Source organism: Sparus aurata, chromosome 9 (genome assembly GCF_900880675.1).
Source record: "Sparus aurata chromosome 9, fSpaAur1.1, whole genome shotgun sequence".
Taxonomy (NCBI): Eukaryota; Metazoa; Chordata; class Actinopteri; order Spariformes; family Sparidae; genus Sparus; species Sparus aurata.
In genome coordinates this window covers 3221643-3230316 of record NC_044195.1, presented here as the reverse complement: position 1 = coordinate 3230316, position 8674 = coordinate 3221643, and the positions used below count along the sequence as shown (strand labels likewise).

General features: G+C 40.1%; 1 long non-coding RNA gene across 1 annotated transcript; it reads right to left on the bottom strand.

Annotated features, from left to right (window-relative positions):
- Nucleotides 1–397: 397 nt before the first annotated feature.
- On the bottom strand, nucleotides 398–895 carry LOC115588765 (uncharacterized). Its single transcript, XR_003985413.1, has 3 exons — nucleotides 788–895; nucleotides 556–662; nucleotides 398–428 (listed from the first exon to the last, which is right to left on the bottom strand). It is a non-coding gene; the product is annotated as an uncharacterized LOC115588765 (long non-coding RNA).
- Between the last annotated feature and the right edge of the window lie 7779 nt (nucleotides 896–8674).

The following is an 8674-nucleotide window of genomic DNA, read 5'->3' as shown; positions in this document are numbered from 1 at the left end:
AAGTATATAAATAAATATATATAAAAATTGTATTGTATTGGATGAAACCACTACTTTTAAACAAGCATATATATCTCATCAAACACATGAATGAATTTATTGAGGAAAGGAAAATTTGCCAGGAAGGTGCTATTCATTCAAAGACAGAGCTTTATTAGCACAAACACACAACTATGTACAAAGCATCGGAGCTGTGGGTAACTGCCGGCCTCCTGTATGAATTCTGTCCGTTTTGCAGACGTCTGTGGTGCGTCGCTCTGTACTTCGGAATCGCCTCTAATCTCGACTGCAGCGCGGCACAAAGCTCGGTGAGCTCCTGGCTCCATCCAGACACCCCGCCGTCTTCCTCCTCAGACATCAGGTCCATTGTGGCGCACTTGCAATGGTCCACCTCATCCTCATCTAGCACACAATCTGGCTTCCAGCAGCTGTAAAAACAATCAATAAAGACAATCAGTACTGCGCGATGCACTGCATATGGACACATCACATCTTTTAATGCACCTGAAAAATAGTCACATTGACCAAAAACGGATCTAATCTAATAAATCTTACCCTCTTTGACTCCGAGCTGAACTCCTCACAGCTTCCGCCTGCGATGCAAGATCTGGTTGTTTGTACCTGAAGCTCCTGCGTACCGTCTCTGAATGTCTTACAGGCAGCTGGAAAACAATTAAAAAAGAAAGGTATAACGGTATATATATAAAAAAAAAAAAAAAAAAAAAAAAAAAAACACGAGTCACAGTAAAATTAAACAAGGAAGGAGAAAACAGTAAACGTTACTTACACACGATGGCGTCATTATCGGCATCATGTAAATCTGGACTTGCAGACATAGCTCCGAGCTAATAGGAGGTCACGGCCTCGTTGTGATGCGAGGTTAGTCTGTGAGAACAAAATGCTTGCAGCGATAAACCTCCGTGTCCCTCGGCGGCAGCGAAGCGCCTCCGTCGGTGACACTCTCTGTGGCGACCCGGCAAAGCTCCTCCCATCAGCGCAGGCCTCCTCTCGACAATGGCCGGGCCGCTAGCTTAGCTCCTACTAGCCTAGCCTAGCTCCTGCTAACTAGCTTAGCCGAACTTGCTTCGTGTCCAATAAAACACTTCGACTGCGATGGAGAGTCCAACTCACACACTCACGGCACGTCGTCCGACAACAGCTCACAGTCCGTTAGTGATAAAACACGACACTGACGGCACACACAGTCCACTCGCTGCTCGACGCCATTAACTCTCCGCTCCTTCTTCCTCGTCATTCATGCTCCGGTCAACCCGGAAGTCTAAAAACTCTTACAGGTCATGAACTCTAACACGTAATAAGAAACAGAAACAGAAATTATTTATACGTTTTAATATCTTATTTATCTCAAAATATTTCATGCAAATTTGAACTTATTAACAACTGGCGTTTTATCTTTAACTTGTTCCCAGGAGAGAAAGAAAAAACTAAATGTTTGTATCTTTTTTACACAACATTGGCCGTTGCTAATGACATACACAGTAATTAATCTAGTATACTTTCATTAAATAAATCAATTCAAGCAAAAATGTAGTCTATAATTAGGCTATACTGAGCATCATCTATTTATACCAGAGATTTTCTTAAAATTAAGTTAATACCTTTTGGAAAAAGGTCACCTGGGGTAAAACTCCCCCAGCTACCCTGATTTGCATTTGTATAGCTCACAGCATTTTCATTTACATGTTAAAGCATCCCCTAGAATCAGGGGGAGGGGGGTCATGGGGGGACAACTGCCAAGCAAGGCCCACGTCAATTTCCAACAATTCACGGCAGTTTTCGGTGTTGCCTGAAAATTGCCGCGTGCAGTGGTAAATCTGAACTTCCGCAACAATCTACAGTGCCGCACAGTGACGAAAATCCCACTTTTCAAGCAGTGTGTTGTGTCCTTGGGCAAGACACTTCACCCCCCTTGCCTCGTGTGAATGTGTATGACTGCTGTATGTCTGAGGTGGTGGTCGGAGGCGCTGAATGGCAGCCATGCTTCCGTCAGTCTGCCCCAGGGCCCAAGTACTAGCTGTGGCTACTATCGTAGTTTACCACCACTAGTATGACTGTGGGTAAATGAATGGAACCTGGAACCCTGTCAGGCGCTTTGGGTGTCTTGAAAAGTGCCATACAAATCCAATCCATTATTAGTAAGTCCCAAATTATAAACACTTTAAATGCAATTGTTCCATTAACAATTCCAACAGGGTGCACACATCCCAAAAAAACCTGTTGGATCAAAAGAAAAGCATGGCACATCCAAAAGAGACACTTTGCAGATTGAGTAGCAGTTCCACACCCTCGATGACTATTCCAACATCCTCTGGCTTGTCCACTGCATCAGCACCATCTTTGCTAATCACATAAAGCCCCATGGTGGTCTGTGCAATCCCTCTCTCAGCTTCCTCATGATTGGCATTCTAATGGTGAAAAACACATTTACCAGTTTGAAATTGAAAACATTACAAGTTAATTACTGAAAGCTCACAGTAAAATGCCATTACTAACTAAGTACTCTTTAATGAAAGGGTCGCTGTCTTCATTGAGGTAGACACACAGACCTCTAGAATGCAGTTGTAGGAACACAAGCCGTTGTCTCTGCATCTTAAAGTGGTCTCATTTCGGCCATGATTACCTTTAACCCAAATCGACTCCTTTTTCCAGCATATGGGACTGAAAGCCCCCATATCCTGGCCTGGCAAATCCTCTCCTCTCCACAAAGTGAGAGAATGTTGTTTATCGTGCTATAAACAGATCACCAGAGATCTTCTTTGTAATAAAGCACATCTGGCCTGTTCGCCTTCCTCCAAAGAAGATGAACCACTTTTCCTTAAGTCAAACAAGGTCAAGCCCGATGGAGTTTTCTTTGGTCACACCAAAAGGAAGAAGGACTGGTTTCTAACATAGATGTGGTGATTTAAGATGTTTTACTAATCTAAATGTCTCTTCCTCTGGAACATTCTCCAGTGGGGGAAGGCTTAATGGGAAACCTAATCTGTGTGTTCTTCTCCTCACATGTCCAACTGTTATTTACGACCGTTGTTGTTCCTGGGTCTGACATACCATTCGCCATTTCAGTCTTCTGTTCTCACCCAAAAGTCCTAAATAACAAATAAACTACATCTCAATTTCTTAAATTTAACGGATCCCGGAATAGAGTAAGAAGGTCATTCAACAGATCTTTCTTATGTTATTGTGAAGCCCAAATGAAGTTTATTACTCAATAAGTTTGAGGTCAACAGAAACCCCCTCCCCTTTGTCGATGGAGGAGAGATTTGAAGATCATCATTCCTTGTGTAATACTTGTATTATTTACCAGTTAAATGTCTGATATGTCTTGTTAAAGATAGAACTACAAGGAATATGTATAAGTCCTTGGTTCTACTGTGTATTGTATACCTTATTGTCATATGTTGTATACCTTGGTGCTTCATGTCTTAATCAGGTTATAATTCTTTTGAATGACAAATGATCATTATCATGTTGCATCTTTTCACGAAGGCAAAAATTCGACTTTTAAGATGGTGAAGTTTTGGGAAGGTTAAAACACGATTTCAAAATGTTAAATACAATAGTATAGTTAGATTAACTTTTGGAAGCCTCAACTCAGATCACAGGAGGTGTGACACTGTCAGCCGGCCCCTGCTGCAGCTCATAAAAACAGACACTCTCCCCTTCTCATGCTCTCTTCTTCTCCGGACGCTCTCTCTCTCTGTCCTCTTCTCCCCCTGCTTCTTCTCCTTCTTCTTTTCTCTTCACTTCTTTGTTTTCATTTTTATTTTATTTTTATTTTTAAAGTAATCTTTACTTTTATTTTTGCAACAAGCTCTAAGACAAGCGAATTGAATCCCTACTTTAAGTACTCTACTTTTATTCAAGTTTTTAATAGAACAAATTCTTTTCTTTTTGATTTTATACTGTTAAAGTATCACCGCCTGATCCAGAAGAAGTTGAATTAAAACTTGAGTACCACTATTTGAAACCATCAAGAAAAGTCTTTTTCAAGACTGTGATCATCTGATGAAGAACGTTGCAAGCCTTGCAAAGAGTCCAACGAAAAGTCAACGAAACAGACTTTGTGTGCTCCCAGCCGAGACTGACTCTGCCCCAGCGCTCCCAAGGCGGGAAACCCCCGCTGGGCCTTCGGACCAAGAGTTCCTCAACAGAGTACCGGCCTTCCCTCTGGCTACTGGACCAACGCGCTGTGCCGTAGTCCAACCCAGAACTCTCAAGAGCACCAAACTTCAGTGCCTCCTGACTCTCAGACAAAACCGGCTGAACGTCTTCATGCAGCTGGATCCACACATGTGAGAATGAGTGGTGTCTAAAGTTCTGACTTCTGTCAAAGTTCTGACTTCTGTCTAAGTTCTAACTTCTATCTTATGAACTTAAGAGAATTAAGATTAGGGTCTCGTAGTATTAAAAATTACTCCCGTAATATTTAATATATATAACCCGACCCTTTAACTTTACCATCTACCGCCGGTCACACAACTTTATTACTTTCCTAATTACAGTCTTTACATTTTCTGTTATCTGTTGTTCGTCTAAAATTGTCATGTCTTTTATTTTACCCAAATTATTTAGTCAATAAACATATAATCGTTTGTCTTTGTCTGGAACTTAATTTTAATGTGGAGAACCGATGGATACGTGCAAAGAATTCACTACTTCAGAATATTGAGACTAAATAAATTGATTTTGAATGGACTCTAACTGTCCAAGCCAACTTGTACAGTTAAGTGTTTGGAATAATGTCCTCCGGATTATTCCAATAACTAAACACGGAGGTGGTGCCCCTTTAACGAATGTAATATTAATTGCCAGTGATTAATAATCATATATATATCAAAGTAGTGTGTGAGCAGTGTCTCCTACATCATATATTTATGGTGCTGCCCATGTCAGGCCCACATACTATCCTACACAGTCAATGTCCTCACTCTGCAAAAGAAGGCATAATATAACAAGTCTCCACTTTTCAAAACATTTTCCAGGACATTGTTCATAGCCCTCTTATTTTCACCCGTGTAGTTACTTCATTGACACTTCACTAAAGATTGCCCCATACAAGACGTGAGCTACTTTGTTGATTTGGCCTTATGATGTTGTACCTGGAAGTAATGGAAATATATTACAAGGTTAGTTTCCAACCAGGATGAGAAACAGGGATGTGTGTGTGATTGTGTAACTGTCTTAATATGATCTTAAGTTAACATTAAGTTCTTACATTTACTATATTAAATAAATTCTAACGTTGTCAAAGTCTGGACGTAGTTTGGCTTGCCTGGTGTAGAACAAGTACATTTACTCTAGTATTGTACTTCAATACAAATTTGAGGTATACTTCTACTCAACTATATCTTTGTAGGAAGTATTGCTTTAGTTCAAGTTACTTTGCAGATTCAGATTAACAATACAAAATATGATTAATAAATATATTGTGATATATTATATCAATAAGACTTTATTGGTCCCCAGGAGTAAATTCACAAGCTACCCAGCAGTGTCTTAAAGTAATGTATAATATATATATATATATATATATACACACACATTTCTAATTAGCTCCACATTTACCAGCTGCAACATTTAAGCGATGATCACATTAATACATCAGTACATGCACTGCTATAAGTCCCCGCGGGTAACGTTACCCTGCTAACGTTAGTACCAACTGCCGAGCCCGAGCAGCAGGTGCCAACAAACGACTAAGATGTATAAGGTGCATCGGCCTATATTGGCATATGATGCAGCCTGAGCGGCAGCAACCATTAGCCTGACGTTAACAGTACCGCAGAGTACCACAACCAATGTTTTTTTGCTGTGTTGCTATCTAATGCTAATGTAGCTATTGGCGCATTTCACAACTAGCATGACTAACGTTATGTTCACCAGTGTCGAAGCAGTGCTGCTAGCTTCGTCTTCATCACATTTAAACTTAGCATACTTCATAAATAACATTACTTACCTCCTAGCTTTCACTCCACATTTGTCCCGCTCAGACCCGCTGAATGTGTTCTGGTCCTGCTCAGTATGCCAAGTCCGGGGTCAGGGTTCAGACTCAGAGTAGCCTTCACATCGGTTGACTACTGTGACGAAATGACGTTTCCTTTTACTGATCGAGTCCATACATCCGTGATCAAGTCAAATAAGGTTTACTCAATTTGTTAACATTCACTTTAAACTAACCATTTTTACTTTATGTTTATTTGTTTGAATAAATAAACTTTACATTTTCATATTTCAGTTACATTTTAATTAAACGTATTGCTTTATGTTTATTGGGGGCAAGAATAATTTTTTTGAGTGCATGTCTTGTCATTCTCAACCACACAATCACCTATCAAGAGCGGAAGGAGTCTCAGGAGGGTCCAATTTTCATGACCATTTCCTCCTCTGGTTCCCTTAGTTGCATAGGATTTCGGGATAGGCTGTGGCTTATCAGTCCTGTCAGAAAATGCGTACTTGAATTTTTTGATTGCACTGTTGAAGAACTCCAAGGAAAAGTAACCTGTTGCTATCAAATCCTTCAAACACATAGCCATCTCCACAGGAACAATGCCCTCCAACAGATCATGCAACAGATCTGGAGGGAAACCACCAACTACATGAAAGTGGTCCAAATGATCACTCAATGCACAGCTGCTCTTCACGCTATACTGCCTCACTAATTCACTGTCCTGCAGAACCTCTTGAACTTGCTGGTCATGATTTTCTTTTGTCCTGCGTTCAAATGAGCCTGATCGAACCTCCTTGACTTGAATGTCCTCCCTTGTGGCCATGCAAAATCGGCAAGGCAGATTTACATTAAAACTTTCTTGAAAACCTGCGAGTGAATGAGCACCCAAATTATCTGCCAAGACATGTAGCACAGTTCCTTTTACACTTGCTCCTAACTGCTGGACATATACTCCTTGCTGCTCAAGAGTTTTCAGATCCTGAATGAGTCGGTGCAGCACTTTTGAGTAGTTGTGTTCCTTGACTACATTAGTTTTGCACAGAAGAGCTAACTGAATAGCATGCAAAGATGATGTGTATTTTGCTGGCAGGTTGGCAAGAACCCAGTAGATGGCACAAATCTTGTGTTTCTTCCTAGATGTCCCGAGAGGATTAGCCACTTCAAAATCATCAATGTAAAGATTAAGAGCTATTCTACATTCGTGTTCCAGGAAAAAGGAGTTTTCTTTGTAATGTGTGCCATCCTTGTAACTCTTGTATTGCCCTGAGGAATCATCTGATGTCAGCACCTTGTCCAGAATTTCTGGTTTATTCAACAATTTCTGTAGCATCTGAAGAATCGGGACATAAACACAGGACTGATCATCTCCATCTATTTTATATTCAACAGGCATGACAACTGGAAATGCTGTCAAAATATATGATGCTCTCCTATTGACAGTTGAAAGAGGTCCATCCTCTTTGGTACAATGAACTAGCACATTATTTGCAGTAACTGCTTTGACAAGCTTTTTTACCAATGTGCTGTCTACATCCATTGAGTGCTCACTGAATATCTTCTGTATAGCCCCACATATCACTGGCTCAGAAAGTAAATGACTTTGATTCATCTGCTGGACTATTTCTTGTATTGCACTGTCTGAAATATGCATGACTGTCTGCATTTTCAGGAAAAGAGAAGCCAAGTTGTGTTCTAGCTGATGTTTTAACTCATCCAAGTTGTCTTTTCCTTCTTCACTTCCAAGTTCATCTTCACTGCTTGAACTGTCATTGAGGACAATACTCTCCTGTGTGTCTTCATTCACATCATTATTGTTCATATTTGAAACAATTTCTGGTCTAAATTGCTCACTCCGTTGCTGTTGATGCATCTTACTTTTATGCGCATTAAAAGTTGAATAGACATTTGTCTCAAAAGAACAGTCTTGGAAGGGACACTGAACTTTCTGGTTAGCCTTCTAGTGTTTACGCAAATGTGAAAAATAATCTGCCGCTGTGCATGGCTCAATAAAGTCACAAAGATGACATTGGTAAGATATTTGAGCTTGTGCAGGTGTACTTAATTCACCATCCCGTTGTGAATGAGTTCTACTCAAGTGCACTTTCAATGCATTGAAAGACTTAAAAGTGCTCAGACATTCTGAATGGAGGCATGGTATAGGCGCAATCCGTGAGTATGTTCCATGACTTAAACGATAATGTTTGAAAAGTTGTGCTCTCTTGTCAGAAGAAAATGAGCAAAACTTACATTTCCACTGCATGGCACCACATCCATAGAAATGTGACTCTGCATAACAGAAAGCACATCAGATAATCATGTTTGTGCAAATCACATAGAAATAATGCACTACTATGCAAGCAGTGGCTACTAAAAAAAGGAGCAAGCTGAAGATATAAAGTGTTCTCACACTCAGGGCAAAGCCCTATGTCGTGCCACAAAACCATTTAACACACAACTAACAGTTAATGGTTGACTAACCCTTACATTAAACATTTTCAGAAACATATTTTAGCTCACTGAAAAATTAGAACGTTTGTAACCATCCCCAGCCATTTTGTTTTGATCTACTCACTTTTTGCACCTTTAAGTTCAACCAAATCAGTACTGTTGCATTCAATAAAGTCCTTGTGTTTTACATTGAATTAACGTAACTTGATATTGTCATGTCAATTATGTTCAATTAATTTAATTTCAATGCATGAATAG